The sequence below is a fragment of the Triticum urartu genome, chromosome 3 (assembly GCF_003073215.2).
Source record: "Triticum urartu cultivar G1812 chromosome 3, Tu2.1, whole genome shotgun sequence".
Taxonomy (NCBI): domain Eukaryota; kingdom Viridiplantae; phylum Streptophyta; class Magnoliopsida; order Poales; family Poaceae; genus Triticum; species Triticum urartu.
The window spans coordinates 145794147-145812083 of record NC_053024.1 but is presented as its reverse complement, the minus strand read 5'-3'; positions in this window follow the sequence as shown (position 1 = coordinate 145812083).

The following is a 17937-nucleotide window of genomic DNA, read 5'->3' as shown; positions in this document are numbered from 1 at the left end:
CAGACAGGAACTTTGGAAAATCATAATTAAATAATTACTAAGAAAATGAGGTTGCATTTTGGCATGTGGCAATGATATGGACAGGAAAAGGGGTCCAAGGAGTTTGAGGTCAATTGGGAAAAGGAAAATAGCACTTGCTTCACATTCTGCCATTTAGGGAAGAATAGGAAATGAATTATTTGAGCAAGATGATAAACATGAAAAATGAAATATTTTGCCATATTTGAGAATATATGACCCAAAAAATTTATGAGAATTATTTGGGAATTTTAGGAGTGATGGAAATAAAGGTTGCTTCACAACCTAGGGCAGACAGGGTTATTCCTTTAATAGAAAAAGGAATATTCCTAAGAAAAAGAAATTAGGGTTTGGTCAAGCAGTGAAGTGACAAGATCTTGGCAGGGTTTTGAGAATGATGAGCCGCTTGGGAAGGAAAAAGAGGATGATTTCCCAGGTGACAAGGCCACAGAACCACTCAAAAAAGAAAAAAAAACAGAGCAAAAACCAATAAATCAAAAAGAAAAAGGAAAGGGCCAAAATCCAGGCTGTTACATCCTTGAACCACGTCCTAGATTCGTGGTATACAGGCAGCTAGAGCAATGCATGTGGAGTAAGTAAATTATACCTTGAGGTTCTTGGGGCGTGGTTCGGTGGGCGACGGGGCGGCGGCGAAGAAGAAGGGGTCGGAGGCCCTCCCGTGCCGCCGCTGGGTGGAAAGTGAACAGCTGCGTCGGTAGTCCCTCGCCGACGGCGACAGCGTTAAGCCTTCTTCCCTTCCCGGCGGACGGATCCTACTGGCTCTTTGAGCAGCAGTGAGGGGAGAGAGAGGCCAACAAAGTCTTGTTTAGATTTGGAGAGGGCGAGAGAGTGTGAAGAGAGCAACCACAAGCGTTGAGGCTCCAGTGGGGGAGACGGCGTACTAAGCAATCTTCTCCTCGTTTTGCGAGTTGACGGGGCACATCAAAAGTACTCCAGTGTATACAGCCTTGCCTCTAAGGTAGGCCCCACACGGTTTGCCTCTTTTTTAACATAACACGTCAAGTCGCAATTTGTTTGTTCACCCGTGGTAGACGATCCTCCCTCCACCAAGTGGACAACCAGTACACGTGCCAAATTACCACGTGGGCTGCCTTTTTCGTACAGAAATGAGCTCCACCGTGTACCCGCGCGGGTGTGGTTGGGAAAGAGACGGGAGTACGTGCGCCGTGCATGCACCTCTTATCTTCGTGCACGTCTCCCACCTAGTGGGTGTGTGCGAGAGATACAAACCGCGTTCTTGAGTGTTTTTTGTTTTGGGGGGGGGGGGGGGTGGGGGTTGATTTCATGAATTATTTGTGGGAATATGTGTCAATGACATCTCAAACAAAATTTTGCATGCAATGTGTGTGAAATGGAGGCCTATCCATATCATACATAGAGGGTCAGGCAATCCACGAGAAGAGATGGAGGGGTCATAGCTATCGATAGAGTCGAAGAGAGGATCAAGTGGGTGGGTGCGAGATCGATGAAGAGAACCATCGAAATTGTGTGTGTGTGTGTGTGTGCAAGTCAAAGATATAGGGCGACTGGCCTACCGGAACGTTAGAGGGCACATGTCAAGTTTTGTGTGGTAGGGAGACATGACTAGAGCGCTCGATGTATCGGTGTGTGTGGGGGGAGGGGGTGGGGGGAGGGGTAGGCAGAGGCCTAACTATAGAGGTAAAATGACTCGTATATGTGTTGAGAAGGAGAGACCCAGCTATGTCTTGAGGGAGATCGGTCGACATCCATACATAACTGAAGGACGGGAAATATGATGGGACAGAGAGAGAGAGAGGAGAGAGAGAGGGAGGGAGAGGGAGGGTGAGGGGTAGAGTGTTGGATGGGTGATGGAATTGCTTCTCGAAGATGGTGGGAGAGGCCTACTAGACAAACTGAGGGTGGAACTGCAATGTTATCAATAAGAGTGGGGATGTGTTTCTGTGTGTGCCTGTGCGTGATAGATCTGTCAGGACGCATCCATGGATGATGAAGGGGAACCATGTGTTTGGTAAGCAAACCTAACTAGATCGGTAGATCAATTGCTGTTTGTCGGAGGAAGGGAGAGACACAACTAATGAGGTAGATCGATTGACGTGTGGGTAAAAACGAGTTATAAGGACCTAGCTGGTGAGAGAGATCAGTCGGTGTACGTCCATTTGTTAGAGGCAAATAAGGCCCAGCGAGATAGATAGACAGAGAGAATGGAGCTAGGAGGTGGTGCGAGAGGCCCAACTACTAGCTAGATAGGGGGAGGAGTGTGCGGTTGTAAGATTGATGAAAAGAGGGGCGAGAGTTTACACGTGTGTCTGACCGTATGAGAGTGACGAGGCAAGGACACATAAAGGAGGAGATTGAAGGTGTGTGTATGTTGTAGGCAGGCATCGCTGGAGAGGTTTATCGATCGGTGTGTGTCGGAAAGGAGTTGTGGAGACTCTAGGAGAACGACCTATAGAAAAAATGAATGTGCCCAGTGGATAGAATGCCGAGGGAGGGGGAGGGTGAGGAGGGCGTGTGCATGCACGAGAGAAAGTTAGTGGTAGCTACAAAGGTTAGAGGATTGTGTGGGTGTAAGAGACTAACAAAGATCATAATTTGATATGAAAGCGGATTCATATATTTGAATAGGAGATCATAGTGTTTTAAACATTGCATGCATGAATATAGCGGTGATACACGTGTTGTGCACATGTTATACCATAATGTGATAATGCATGGCGTTTGCAACTCATAGCTAAATGCCGAACAATCTAAACCATACTATACATCAAACAATCTCACATTTTATTTGAATTTGTGATAATGTGTGGCGTTTGCAGCTTACAACTAAATATCAAACAATCTAAACAATACTATATATCGAACATTCTCACATTTTATTTGAATTTATGGTAATGTGTGGTGTTTGCAACTCACATCTAAATACTTGTAGGCGTAGGGGGCGGGGCACCATACATAATGTGATAAACACATTATACATATGAGACATGGTTTAGATTATGAAGATCTAGCTAGAGCTAGAAATGTAATGTGATTTGAAATCAAAATAAAGTGGATTCAAAAAATCTAGTTCAAGTTCATATAGTACACATAGTTCATATGTAACTCGAGACTAATCATGTGGTGTGCTCTGAAGATAATACACAAACGATGGTTTAACTTGACAATAATGATGATTGTAGATCTTATTAAAACAGAGGAACAAATTCAAATGCTTTGACTTCACAACAATCATTACCGTAGATCTTATTCAAATAGAGAAACGAATTCAAATTTAGTTCATATTGAAGCGGTAGTATATACGTTTGGAATGCACTAAAACATTCATTTGAGTAGTAGGTTGCATGCATTATACACGTAGCGAAATATTTTAATTGAACATACCATGAATTCAAAGTTTTGAATGACATTTGTAGTGCACATTGATTTGGTACAGTACACGTTAGGCTTGTCCGGAAATTTCAACCCACTCCTTGTTAGCCCGAAATATTTAAGATATATCTTTGTCTCGTTGTGCTCCGACAACTCCCTCCATCTCAACCCGTGCCTTGCTATTCCGAAATTACAACGCACGCGAAAACTCCCACCTCCCGTGAAATCCCGACACCTGAAATGCCTGTGGTACCCCTGAACCGAAAGAACCGCCTCAACTCGGTGGGGGTACTTTCGTAACTTACCCCACATTTCAGTCAAGCGCGTCTCTAAGCCATGGTTCCCCACTGCCATCCCATCCACCCACCCATTCGTACACCGAGGCCGCGAAACCCGCGACGAAACCGCACACCCTGCTCCGTCCGCCACCCAGCCGGAGCCTCTTCCCCGACGATGTCGTCCATAGCAACACCTCGACGTCCCTCATCCATCGTACCGGATGAGGATCCGTCGTCGATCTCATTGTCCCGCCGGTTCAGCCACCCCGTCCTCCACCTCCAAGGAGCTTCCCCGACGTTCCCCTCGTCTTTCGCGCCACCTCCATTTCCACACCGCCGTCTTCACCTGCACCACTGGAAGAGCATCATCATCACCGTTGCCTCGGATGAAGCTGCGGCCTAATCGGCGCCACCAAAGAGGTTGTACACTAATCACCGCATTTTCTTCTTGATTTGATCTCACGGTGCTGCCGGCGCTCGGTCCCGAGCCGGCACGGCGCGGCTCCATCCACGGCGGCATCGCCGGCCACTTCCTCCACGGTGTCGCTCCCTCGGCGGCGACGTCCACATCAGTCGGAGCTGCTGCTGCTTTAGCTCTCGCTCGCGCTACTGCTCTGCTCTTGCTCTTGGTCCCCTGCCTGGTCTGCTCTTGCTATTGCTCTTGCTCGCGCAGCTGCTCTCGCTCTTGCTCTTGCTTGCGATCCTGCTCCGATTTAGTTACACTTAAGTTGACTAAATCGACTTTTGGGTCAGTCGATTTTTAGGGGGGGCTCGCCGGGGTGAAGGAAGAACCAGCCGCAGCGGGGAGGGGGCTCGCCGGAGAGGTACCCCACTATCTATCTTAGGGTTCAGGATGGGTGCGGTGGTCGCCGGCGGTGGCGGGGCGTTGGCGGGGCGGTGGCGTGGGGATCGCCAGAGAAAAAGCTCGGCATGAGGGGGCCTAGAGGGATGGCCGGGGCGGCGGCGGACCGGCGGTGGGGAGTGTTTTCGAGGTGGGCGGGGCGGCACACCGCCGGCCGCGGACGGCGGGGGGCTGCTGTTTGGCCGGTGGTGGCTGGCGGCTCAGGGGGGTGGAGGTTGAAGATGAACCGCGGGCCCTTGATTTCGTATCCAACAGCTGCAAAATCGACTGACCAGAGATGAAAAAGTCAGTCGACCGACGTGTAGCCTCACCTTGCTAGTGCGTTCAGTTTCGACAGCAAAATTCAGTTTCGACAGCAAAATTCAGTTCCGACAGTTAAGTTCAGTTTCGACAGTTAAGTTTAGAGATGAGCGGCTGATGTATTTTACATCTAGCACTTTGTGGTTATGTATTTTATGTCATGTATTGGAGATGCTATTAGAATTCCACTCAGGTTAACGTTGTTCGTTGTCCCTCTTGTCCTGCTTCAGCCTTGGCATCGTACAACTCACCGGAGCTACTCCAACGACGAAACCCTCCATCACAGCGGAGCAGTACCTCGGGCTCCATCTCCAGACACCTAAGATATTCTTCCCCTCCTCCGACAGCAAAGTCAGCCAGAGCATCCTCACCGGCCAACCCAATCACGTTGAGATCAACATGGCTTCGCCGAAGAGGTTGTACACTTGTTGCATCTCTTTTTTACTCTACAGGTTATATATATTGTCCACTGAGCACACGGATTTGTTCCTTTAGTGTCTCCTTGAAAGAAAATGTAGGAATTTTAATTTTCACTTGTCCTCCTTTTCAAATTCCTATTCATGAAGCACAAGACTAAGATATAGTAGCATAATAGCATTATAACCGTACATTTTCTTGTGCTTTGACTTAATCTCACCATGCTTCTTTGCATCCTGTGATCTTCCAATTATTGTGAATCAAACACCCAGATTGGCAGAAATCCTGTGTTTTTAAATTTTCTGTTTTGCACGTGCATTCCTATCCTATTCCTGTCTATTTCCTATCCCTGCATTGTTGGAATCCTCCAATTCAAACGAGCCCTTACAAAATTACTTGTCTTACAGATAGTTGTCAAAGAAAACCTTGTGTGGTTTGTCCCGCTCCTGCTGCGACGTCATCCACCCCAGCTCGGCTGCTCCAATGACAAAAGGGTCCAGCACAGCAAGGATCCGGCCTCCAGGCTGTCTTTCACCGCCTCAAATCTTCTTGCCTGCCGCTGGCAGCCATGAAAACTACATTACCATCATCAACCGAGCAGATGACCTCGAGGACTACACGGGTCCGCAAGAGAGGTCGCACTCTTTCGTGTCTGCTTACTTATGCATCGCTTAATATTACATGCTACTTTATCTTCATATTCACCGATTAGACTCTGAGTTAGCTCCAAACTAATGGTCAAACTTGAGTTTTTAAATGGTTGTGGGGTACATATCGGGGCCGCTATCAATAGTATCTATCTACTATCTGGTTAATCTCCGGTGTCTACTATGAGTTTCATGTTGGGTAGGAAACAAACAGTAAAGAAGCCATTATCTGTTATTTTTAACTGAAGCCATTATCTGCCTGCTATTATTGGTTTTGGGTCTATCCACAGGTTGCTACCATCACTCTGGATTTCTGCATGCACTCCTTACATAATCTCACTATGTTTTATTCCTATGCATGACAGTTATTGTAAACAATGGAACTGGACATGTAGAGCAAAAGAGACGAGCCTTGCGTGGCAATAAAATTTCATGCAGACGTCGCTCCATGGTAGGCGCAAAGGCAGCCCCCCTCCACGCATTTCGGATTGTAATCGAGAGGAAGATATCTGTTCTGAGGGGGATTCGGAAGGAGAAGACAACTCCTATTTACCCCCTGAGGTCTTCGCTCTAACTAGGCATGCTGATGTTGGTTATATCATGCATATGGTGTCTTGCATTGCTTACTTTATACATCAAATATGTCATCTGCTTAGTTTAGACATCCTTTGTGTGAATGCCATTTGTTTAGTTTATTCATCATCCTGAGGTTCTGCACGGCGCAGCTGCTTCTTCTTCTTGGGGGTGACCTCAGGAGGGCCCTTGCCCTTGATGTTGGGGTCGTCGATTGCTGCAGCTTGGAAGGCACGCTCAAGGGAGCACACCGCATCTCTTTCTTCACATGGGACCGTGATGATCCCGCTGCTTCCCGGCATCTTGAGAACATTGTAGCCGTGATGGGTCACCGCCATGAACTTGGCCAGGGCTGGATACCCGAGGATGGCATTGTACGGCAGACGGATGTGCGCGACGTCGAAGTCGATGAGCTCGGTGCGGTAGTTCTTGCGTTCCCCGAAGGTGACAGGGAGGCGGACCTGCCCTATCGGTGTGGTGGAACCGTCGGTCAGTCCTGAGAAAGCCTTGGTAAGATGAAGCTGGTCATATGGCACTTGGAGGTTGTCGAACGTGTCGAGGAACAGGACGTTGAGCCCTACGCCGCCGTCGATGAGGCTCTTGGTAACTTGCATGTTGCTGATGACCGGGAAGCAAAGCATCGCGAGGGCGCCAGCGGTAGCTGCGAACTTGAGCTGATCCGCCGAGTTGAACGTGAAGGGGCACTGGGACCATCTGAGCGAGCGTGTGGCTTCGAGCTTGGGGAGGACTGCATTCACTTCACGAGAAAACTGGTTGAAGATACGCTGCGAGGCTGGGGCCTGGGCTCCGCCCAAGATGCAGGCGATAGCACGCGGTTCCTCGAAGCCCCCAGCCCCCTCGTCTTGATGGTGTTCGTCATTCCTTCTTGGCGGTGGCGGCAGCAGAGGGAGTCCGGCGTTGCCTTGAGGACGATCCTCACGAGGCTGATCCCTACAGGCGCCCTCGCGAGGCTGATCCTGCCAGCGGTCCTCACGAGGCCGTTCGCGCCACTCCTGGCACGGGCCGCGGTCGTCCCAGCGTCCGCCACCATGTCCTCCTCCTCGGCCGTAGCCCCGGTCGCCGCGCTCGGGGCGTCGACCGAAGTGTCCTTCGCGAATGGCTATGAGCTCTTGACAGTCACTGGTGTTGTGGGTATTCAGGTTGTGGAAGGCGCAGAACGGACAACTGCTCTTGGATGACTCTGGTTGGTCTCTGCCGCGCTTGGTTTCTGGTTCCGCTGTGAGCACGGCTGCTCCCTTGCGCTTCAGTCCTTGTCCTTGGTTTTCTTCTCCTCCGGGTCTGCAGCTGGGAGATCGAGGAGGGAGAGGTGCCCCTCCTCAGCTCTTGCGCACTTGGTCGTCTGGTTGAACAACTCCAGGGATGTGCACAGCTCCTCGTGGATAGCGAGCTCTTCCTTCATCTTGACGTCGCGGACGCCATCAGAGAACACAGAGATGATGGCCTCGTCCATCACCTTGGGGATCTTGAGGCGGACGTTGTTGAAGCACTGGATGTACTTCTAGAGGGTCTCTACCGGTTGCTGCCTGACGCGGCGCAGGTCAAACGCAGCCGGCGGGCAGTCGTGAGTGCCCTGGAAGCTGGCGACGAAGCGGTTGCGTATCTCGTCCCAGGAGGAGATGGAGCACGGTGGCAGGTTCAGGAGCCAGGAGCGGGCACCATCCTTGAGAGCCATGGGAAACCAGTCCGCCATAATTTTCTCGTCGCCGTTGGCTGCTTTGATGCTCAGCTCGTAGAGCTGCAAGAACTCCGCAGGGTCAGGGGTGCCATTGTAGCGAGGAGGCAGATCCGGCTTGAACTTGCCCGGCCAGGCGACGCTACGCAGCTCGAGGGTGAAAGCGCGGCAGCCGGCTGTGGTCACTTGGGCCCGCCTTGGGGTGGAGCTTGGTCTTGATGGGGTCCGCACCCTGCCGCTACAGGTGGCGCGTGGTCTTGCCGCAGCAGCCGGTCCTGGCGCAGTGGCGCGAGGAGCGGCGGAGCATTTTCTTGCGGTCGAGGGACTTCTTGACAGCTTCTTTCTTCACGCGCGGGCGCGAGATGCGGCGGGTCACGACGTGGAGCCACACGCCTTGGCGCCAGGGCGTCGTCTTGGGGCAGAGGTGGTGGAGGCGCTCCGTGAGCTACGTCACCCGTAGCTGGCGGAGGGCGAGGTGGAGAGAGGGATGGCGCAGGGGAGCCCCCTGCGGCACGGACAAGCTCGGCGATGCGGTCGAGCCAGTCCTTGTAGAGGTCATCGACCGGTCGGTAGCACAGGAGCTCGTGCGCCATGAGGAGCGCGGCCCATGCGTCCATGGGAGGGCGACGTGCATGGGAAGAAGAACCGGCCGGGGTCAGCGATGGAGTGGCGGTACGGCCGTCCCGCCACACTGAGGGGTGCAGCGAGGATGCTTGCTGCTTGTTCCCCGCCGGGCCGGTGGCGGCGTTGGTGGCAGGCGACGGGGAACGATGAGGTGGCCCGCTGATGGGAGCCGTCTGAGCGACGCGGGCGGCGAGGGCAGCCCAACGCTCAGCACGAGCGCGATGCGCGTCTGCCATGGAGACGACGGAGCAACGGGGCGTGGAGCGAACGGAAGGAAGCTTCGGCGCACCCCTACCTGGCGCGCCAAATGTCGGATCACGGGTTCCGGCAAAACCCTCGAGGTTCGAACACTGGGGTGCGCGTGAAGGTTTTCTCCCTATCGATCCACGTCCTACCTCTCTAAGATCTCGCGGACGAACTTGCAACACAAAGACACAAGATTTATACTGGTTCGGACCACCGTTGTGGTGTAATAGCCTACTCTAGTGTGGTGGTGGTGGATTGCCTCTTGGGCTGATGATGAACAATACAAGGGGAAGAACAGCCTCCTGAGGTTGAGGTGTTCTTTCGCTTGGCGAACTTGTGTCGGTGAGATGCCTCTGAATGAGTTATTCCTTCTCTTTGTCGTCGTCGTTGTCCCCCCGTCCCCCCTACTGTGATGGCTAGTTCTACTTATATAGACCCTGGTCCTCTCCCCAAATATTGAGCGGGAAGGGAGCCAACAACGGCCAATTTGAAAGGGGACGGCTAGTATAGCTTATCCTGACAAAAGTAGTCTTAGCCTGCAAAAGGCTCTGGTGGTGATGCCGTTTTGGGCTCCATGGTGACCTCCATCTTGCCATCCTGCTGGTCTTGGTCTCGTTGCAGTGATATGGAAACCTTTCCTTGATGCCTCGGTACTCCGCGCCTGCGCTTGCCCCCTTGGCACCAAAGAGGAAGCAAGGACACTGCGTGCGCTGGCGCTCGCCTGGTCTCGATCGTCGTGGCTCACGTCATGAGGACCTCGCGAGGTTTGCCTTGCTTTGATCTCTCTGCCCCTCGTGAGCCTGCCTGGCGAGGCTGCTCCTGAGGAGTTCTTGCGTCGTCCCCCTCGCGCGGCTTGGCCCCTCACGAGAGTCTTGAATACCTCGTCGATGAAGATGGGCCATACAGACCTGCTAGCTCAGCCACACCGTGGGCCGCAGGCAGGCAAGTCTGGGGACCCCCGTTCCCAGAACACCGAACGGCTCTTCTTTTGACCCCTTTACTTGTGCAGGGCAGTCAGAGCCGCGCGCCATGGCCACACTTAGTAGGGCGGAGGAGGGAAGACGGAGAGAAGCCGAAGCACGAGACAACCAAGGCAACGCCAAGACCAGAAGTGCAGGAGAGCAAGAGGGCGAGGTGGAATCCCTTGGCAAGATCCTTGCCGAGGCAGCCCCAGCAAGAGCCTTGCCGGGGCAACTTGCCCGATGCCAGCGGAGCAAGCCACCCTTGAGCCCACAGGCTCCAACCCAACCAACTATATTGGAACCAAGGCTCGGGAGGCGCCTCTGTGGTGGCATGCAAATCTTTGTCAAGATTATAAACATGTGAGATCAGATGAGGACCAGAAGACGATGACCCTCGACGGGATCCTAGCCAAGGAAATCCACAAGACCCCCAGCAAGACCCTTGCCGGGGACGCTGCAATGCCACGGCAAGAGCCTTGCCGGGCCCCCGGCCGGACCCTTGCCGAGGGAATCAGCAGGGCCACTGCCAGGCCCACACCAGCCAAGACTCCACCATCGTCCCCAAGCAGCTACTAGCTCAACCAGCTGGGCAGGCACCTGCGTGGGGACGAGCGGCCACTACACCGACTCAGCAAGCACTTGTGTGGCGGCATGCGACCCTTCATGAAGGCTCCACCACCGCGCCAGCCCAGCAGCCAGCCAACATGGCACCGCGATGCCTCATCATCTCGGACGCGTTTCAAGGCCAGGCGGGGCGGCGACGGTTGGGACGTGCTTCCCTGGCATCCCCGATAAAGCAAGGGGGCACGTCGGTAGCGCATTAAATGTGTTTGTCCAACGGTCCCAGAGGATAGGCTTATCGACTATAGACCTTTCCACCTCCTGTGTGCCACTGTGGCAACCCCTTTTTCCTATAAAAGGAGGCCCGAGGTGACGAGGAGGGGGGTTCGGCTCTTTTGGGCAAGTTGCACCCCGTAGCTAGCCCAAGAACACAAGAACACTCAAATACATCCAGCAAAGCAGGACTAGGGTATTACGCATCTTCGTGGCCTGAACCTGGACTAGGGGCTTCTTCTGGTCCATAAAAATCACCATAAATTTCCAGCTCAATTGGACTCAGTTTGATATTCCTTTTCTGCGAAACAGGAAAGCAAGGAAAAAACAAAAACTGGCACTGGGCTCTAGGTTAATAGGTTAGTCCCAAAAGTCGTATAAAATAGCATATAAATGCATATAAAACATCCAAGATAGATAATATAATAGCATGGAACAATCAAAAATTATACATATGTCGGAGACGTATCAGTCAGCACGACGACGTGGTGACGGTGATGGTGAAGTGATCCTCGCAGGGCTTCGCCTAAGCACTACGAAGATATGACCATGGGAGTAAACGATGGAGGGGGCACCACACACGTCTAACAATTGTTTGGGTGTGCAAGGGGCACCCTCACCCCACATATATATAGGTGGGAGGGAGAGGGAAGAGGCCAAGAGGCGCTCCAAGTAGGACCAAATCCTACTTGGGTTCCTCCTAGGCCGGCGCCACCCCCCCCTTCCTTATTTATCGAGGGGGGAAGAAATAGGAGGGAGGAGGGAAGGAATGGGGAGGCCGAATCTGATGGTGAAGTGATCCTCGTAGGGCTTCGCGTAAGCACTACGAAGATATGATTGTTGGAGCAAATGGTGGAGGGGGGAGGCCGCACACGGCTAACAATTGTCTGGGGTGTGCTAGGGGGTGCCCCCGCACATATATATAGGTGGGAGGGAGAGGGGAGAGGCCAGGAGACGCCCCAAGTAGGACCGAATCCTACTTGGGTTCCTCCTAGGCCGGCGCCCCCCTTCCTTATTTACTGGAGGAGGAAGGAAAGAGGAGGGAGGATGGAAGGAAGGGGAGGCCGAATCCCCCCTTTACTTCTCCCTTCCCCTCTTTCCTTCTCCTCTAGTTCGGCCCATATCGGGGGTGCACCAGCCCCTGGTGGCTAGTGTGTCTCCCCTCTTGGCCCATTTGGCCCATATCTTTTGTCGGGTGTGCCCAGAACCCCTACTGTGACCCGATATGTACCCGGTACCCTCCGGAACACTTCCGATGTCCGAATACTATCATCCTATATATCAATCTTTACCTCTCGACCATTTAGAGACTCCTCGTCATGTCCGTGATCTCATCCGGGACCCCGAACAACATTCGGTCACCAAATCACATAACTCATATAATATAATATAATATCGTCATCGAATGTTAAGCGTGCGGACCCTACGTGTTCGAGAACTATGTAGACATGACAGAGACACCTCTCCGGTCAATAACCAATAGCGGAATCTGGATGCCCATATTGGCTTCTACAAATTCTACGAAGATCTTTATCGATCGAACCGTTATGACAACATACGTTATTCCCTTTGTCTATCGGTGTGTTACTTGTCCGAGATTCGATCGCCAATGTTTTCATACCAAGTTCAATCTTGTTACCGACAAGTCTATTTACCCATTCTATAATACATCACCTCGTGACTAACTCCTTAGTCGTTTGCTTGCAAGGTTATGATGTTTATTACTGAGAGGGCCCAGAGATACCTCTTCGATACTCGGAGTGACAAATCCTAATCTCTGTCTATACCAACTCAACAAACACCTTCGGAGATACCTGTAGTGCATCTTTATAATCACCCGTTTATGTTGTGATGTTTGATAGCACACAATGCATTCCTCTGGTATTCGGGAGTTGCATAATCTCATAGTCGAAGGAATATGTATTTGACATGAAGAAAGCAATAGCAATAAAACTGAATGATCATTATGCTAAGCTAACGGATGGGTCTTGTCTATCACATCATTCTCTTAATGATGTGATCCCGTTATCAAATAACAACTCATGTCCATTGTTAGGAAACCTTAAACATCGTTGATCAACGAGCTAGTCAAGTAGAGGCTCACTAGGGACACGACGTTTGTCTATGTATTCACACATGTATTTAAGTTTCCGATCAATACATTCTAGCCTGAATAATAAACATTTATAATGAATAAGGAAATATAAAATAACAACTTTATTATTGCCTCTAGGGCATATTTCCTTCATAAGGTGTACCCAATTGTTTCCTTAGGGTATCCTATGAAGACACACTTCTCCGATTTTGGTTCGAGCTTATTAGGCTGAAGCCTTTTGACATAAGTACGCAACCCCAAAGTTTAAGAAACGACAACTTAGGTTTCTTGCCAAACCATAGTTCATACGGTGTCGTCTTAACGATTTTAGATGGTGCCCTATTTAACGTGAATGCGGTTGTCTCTAATGTATAACCCCAAAATGATAGTGGTAAATCGGTAAAAGACATCATAGAATGCACCATATCCAATAAAGTATGGTTACGATGTTCGGATACACCATTCGCTGTCATGTTCTAGGTGGTGTGATTTGTGAAACAATTCCACGTTGTTTTAAATGAAGGCCAAACTCGTAACTCAAATATTCGCCTCCGCGATCAGATCGTAGAAACTTTATTTTCTTGTTATGATGATTCTCCACTTCACTCTGAAATTCTTTGAACTTTTCAAATGTTTCAAACTTGTGTTTCATTAAGTAGATATACCCATACCTACTCAAATCATATGTGAAGGTCAGAAAATAATGATACCCGCCACGTGCTTTAACACGCATCAGACCGCATACATCGGTATGTATTTTTCCAATAAATCATTAGCTCGCTCCATTGTTCTGGAGAACAGAGTTTTAGTCATCTTGCCCATGAGGCATGGTTCGCAAGTATCAAGTGATTCCAAAAGTCATACGCACCGATGGTTAATATCACCATTTGCCCACATGGTAAATCTATCTCACACCACCACAATTGAACAACTATGTCTATGAGCGTTGAAATAAAAAACTTACAACACGAAAGTTATTTGGAACAACAAGATGTAGCTAGTGATCAAAGAAGTTTCAAACTATTGACCATGCGCGATGTATTTGCAGAAATTCATTGAAAACAAAATTGCACACACCAACATGTTAGTACGATACAATATGCATATATAAATCTACTCATGTACGACCATAAAAACAGAAAACTCACATCACAGAATTTTTGAAACAATGAGAGGACACTCCTTTTTTCAAACAGTCGATCGTGTGCGATAAATTTGACAAAATTTCTCTAAAAAACTCCAAATATAAACACAAAGTTGAAGATTTATAATCAAAAAACAAGGAACCGACCGCGGGAATGGAATCCTAACATCGATGTGCATCTTTTTCATGTAGAGTTTGTCTTGAATCAAAGCACCGTTGTCTAGACTATATGAGGTTATATGAAAGAGATTAAAGGAGGTAAGTAGAATAAAGCACGTGCAAATCTACATACCAGTCCACCACACACCCTCTCTCATGCTTGTGAGAGAGTAAACTGAAGGAAATATGCCCTAGAGGCAATAATAACGTTGTTATTTATATTTCCTTATATCAAGATAAATGTTTATTATTCATGCTAGAATTGTATTAACCGGAAACTTAGTACATGTGTGAATACATAGACAAACAGAGTGTCACTAGTATGCCTCTACCTGACTAGCTCGTTAATCAAAAGATGGTTAAGTTTCCTTACCATAGACATGAGTTGTCATTTGATGAACGGGATCGCATCATTATAGAATGATGTGATTGACTTGACCCATCTGTTAGCTTAGCACGATGATCGTTTAGTTTGTTGTTATTGCTTTCTCCATAACTTATACATGTTCCTATGACAATGAGATTATGCAACTCCCAAATACCGTAGGAACACTTAGTGTGCAATCAAACGTCACAACGTAACTGGGTGACTATAAAGATGCTCTACAGGTGTCTCCAGTGGTGTTTTTTGAGTTGGCATAGATCGAGATTAGGATTTGTCACTCCATGTATCGGATAGGTATCTCTGGGCCCTCTCGGTAATGCACATCATTATAAGCCTTGCAAGCAATGTGACTAATGATTTAGTTGCGGGATGTTGCATTACAGAACGAGTACACAGACTTGCCGGTAATGAGATTGAATTAGGTATTGAGATACCGACGATCAAATCTCGGACAAGTAACATACCGATGACAATGGGAACAACGTATGTTGTTATGCGGTTTGACCGATAAAGATCTTCGTAGAATATGTAGGAACCAATATGATCATCCAGGTTCCGCTATTGGTTATTGACCGGAAGTGAGTCTCGGTCAAGTCTACATAGTTCTCGAACCCGTAGGGTCCGCACACTTAACGTTCAATGACGATCGGTATTATGAGTTTATGTGTTTTGATGTACCGAAGGTAGTTTGGATTTCCGTATGTGATCACAGACATGACGAGGAGTCTCGAAATGGTTGAGACATAAAGATTGATATATTGGAATGCTATGTTTGGACACCAAAATGGTTTCGGATAAGTTCGGGAAATTACCGGAGTACCAGGAGGTTACCGGAACCCCCCGGGGAGTCAATGGGCCATGGTGGGAGAGAGAAGGAGGCAGCCAAGTGCCCCCCCCCAAGCCCAATGCGAATTTGGGAGGGGGCGGCCCCCTTTCCTTCTCTCCTTCTCATTTTTCCTTCTTCTCCTACTCCAACTAGGGAAGGGGGGAAACCTACTCCTACTAGGAGTAGGAATCCCCCTTGGGGCGCGCCATAGAATGGGCTGGCCCTCCCCTCCTCCACTCCTTTATATATGGGGGAAGGGGGTACCCCATAGACAAAAAAAGTTGACAGTTGTCTTAGCCGTGTGCGGTGCTCCCCTCAATAGATTTCCAGCTCGGTCATATCGATATAGTGCTTAGGCGAAGCCCTGCGTCGGTAACTTCATCATCACCGTCATCACACCGTCGTGCTGATGAACCTCTCCCTCGGCCTCAGCTGGATCAAGAGTATGAGGGATGTCACCGAGCTGAACGTGTGCAAATCGCGGAGGTGCCGTGCGTTCGATACTTGATTGGTTGGATCACGAAGACGTTCGACTACATCAACCGCGTTACTTAATGCTTCCGCTTTCGGTCTACGAGGGTACATGGACACACTCTCCCCTCTCGTTGCTATGCATCTCCTAGATAGATCTTGCGTGATCGTAGGAAATTTTTTGAAATACTGCGTTCCCCAACAGTGGCATCAGAGCCAGGTCTATGCGTTGATGTTATATGCACGAGTAGAACACAAAGGAGTTGTGGGCGTGGGTATATACATATTGCTTGCCGTCACTAGTTGATTCTTGATTCAGCGGTATTGTTGGATCAAGCGGCTCAGACCGACATTACGCATACGCTTACGTGAGACTGGTTCTACCGACGTGCTTCGCACACAGGTGGCTAGTGGGTGTCTGTTTCTCCAACTTTAGTTGAATCGATTTCAATGAACAGGGTTCTTTCTGAAGATCAAAAAGCAACCACTATACTACATTGTGGTTTTGATGCGTAGGTAAGAACGGTTCTTGCTAGAAGCCCGTAGCAGCCACGTAACCTTGCAACAGCAAAGTAGAGGACATCTAACTTGTTTTTGCAGGGCATGTTGTGATGTGATATGGTTAAGACATGATTATATAAATTGTTGTATGAGATGATCATGTTTGGTAACACTGTTATTGGCAACTGGCAGGAGCCATATGGTTGTCGCTTTATTGTATGAAATGCAATCGCCATGTAATTGCTTTACTTTATCACTAAGCGATAGCGATAGTCATAGAAGCAATAGTTGGTGAGACGACAAGGATGCTTCGATGGAGATTAAGGTGTCAATCCGGTGACAATGGTGATCATGACGGTGCTTTGGAGATGGAGATCAAAAGGCACAAGATGATGATGGCCATATCATATCACTTATTTGATTGCACGTGATGTTTATCCTTTATGCATCTTATTTTGCTTAGTACAGCGGTAGCATTATAAGATGATCTCTCACTAAATTTCAAGGTACAAGTGTTCTCCCTGAGTATGCACCGTTGCTATGGTTCATCGTGCCGAGACACCACGTGATGATTGGGTGTGATAAGCTCTACGTTCACATACAACGGGTGCAAGCCAGTTTTGCACAAGAAGAATACTCGGGTTAAACTTGACGAGCCTAGCATATGCAAATATGGCCTCGGAACACTTAGACCGAAAGATCGAGCGTGAATCATATAGTAGATATGATTAACATAGTGATGTTCACCATTGAAAACTACTCCATCTCACGTGATGATCAGACATGGTTTAGTTGATATGGATCACGTGATCACTTAGATGATTAGAGGGATGTCTATCTAAGTGGGAGTTCTTAAGTAATATGATTAAATTGAACTTTATTTTATCATGAACTTAGTACCTGATAGTATTTTGCATGTCTATGTTGTTGTAGATAAATGGCCCATGCTATTGTTCCATTGAATTTTAATGCATTCCTAGAGAAAGCTAAGTTGAAAGATGATGGTAGCAATTACACGGACTGGGTCCGTAACTTGAGGATTATCCTCATTGCTGCATAGAAGAATTATGTCCTGGAAGCACCGCTGGGTGACAAGCCTACTGTAGATGCTGCTGACAACGTTAAGAACGTCTGGCAAAGCAAATCTGATGACTACTCTATAGTTCAGTGTGCCATGCTTTACGGCTTAGAACCGAGACTTCAACGACGTTTTGAACGTCATGGAGCATATGAGATGTTCCAGGAGTTGAAGTTAATATTTCAAGCAAATGCCCACATTGAGAGATATGAAGTCTCCAATAAGTTCTACAGGTGCAAAATGGAGGAGAATAGTTCTGTCAGTGAACATATAGTCAGAATGTCTGGGTACCACAACCACTTGACTCAACTGGGAATTAAACTTCCTCATGATAGTGTCATTGACGAAGTTCTTCAATCACAGCCACCAAGCTACAAGAGCTTCTTGATGAACTATAATATGCAAGGGGTGGATAATACAATTGCCGAGCTCTTCGCAATGCTAAAGGCTGC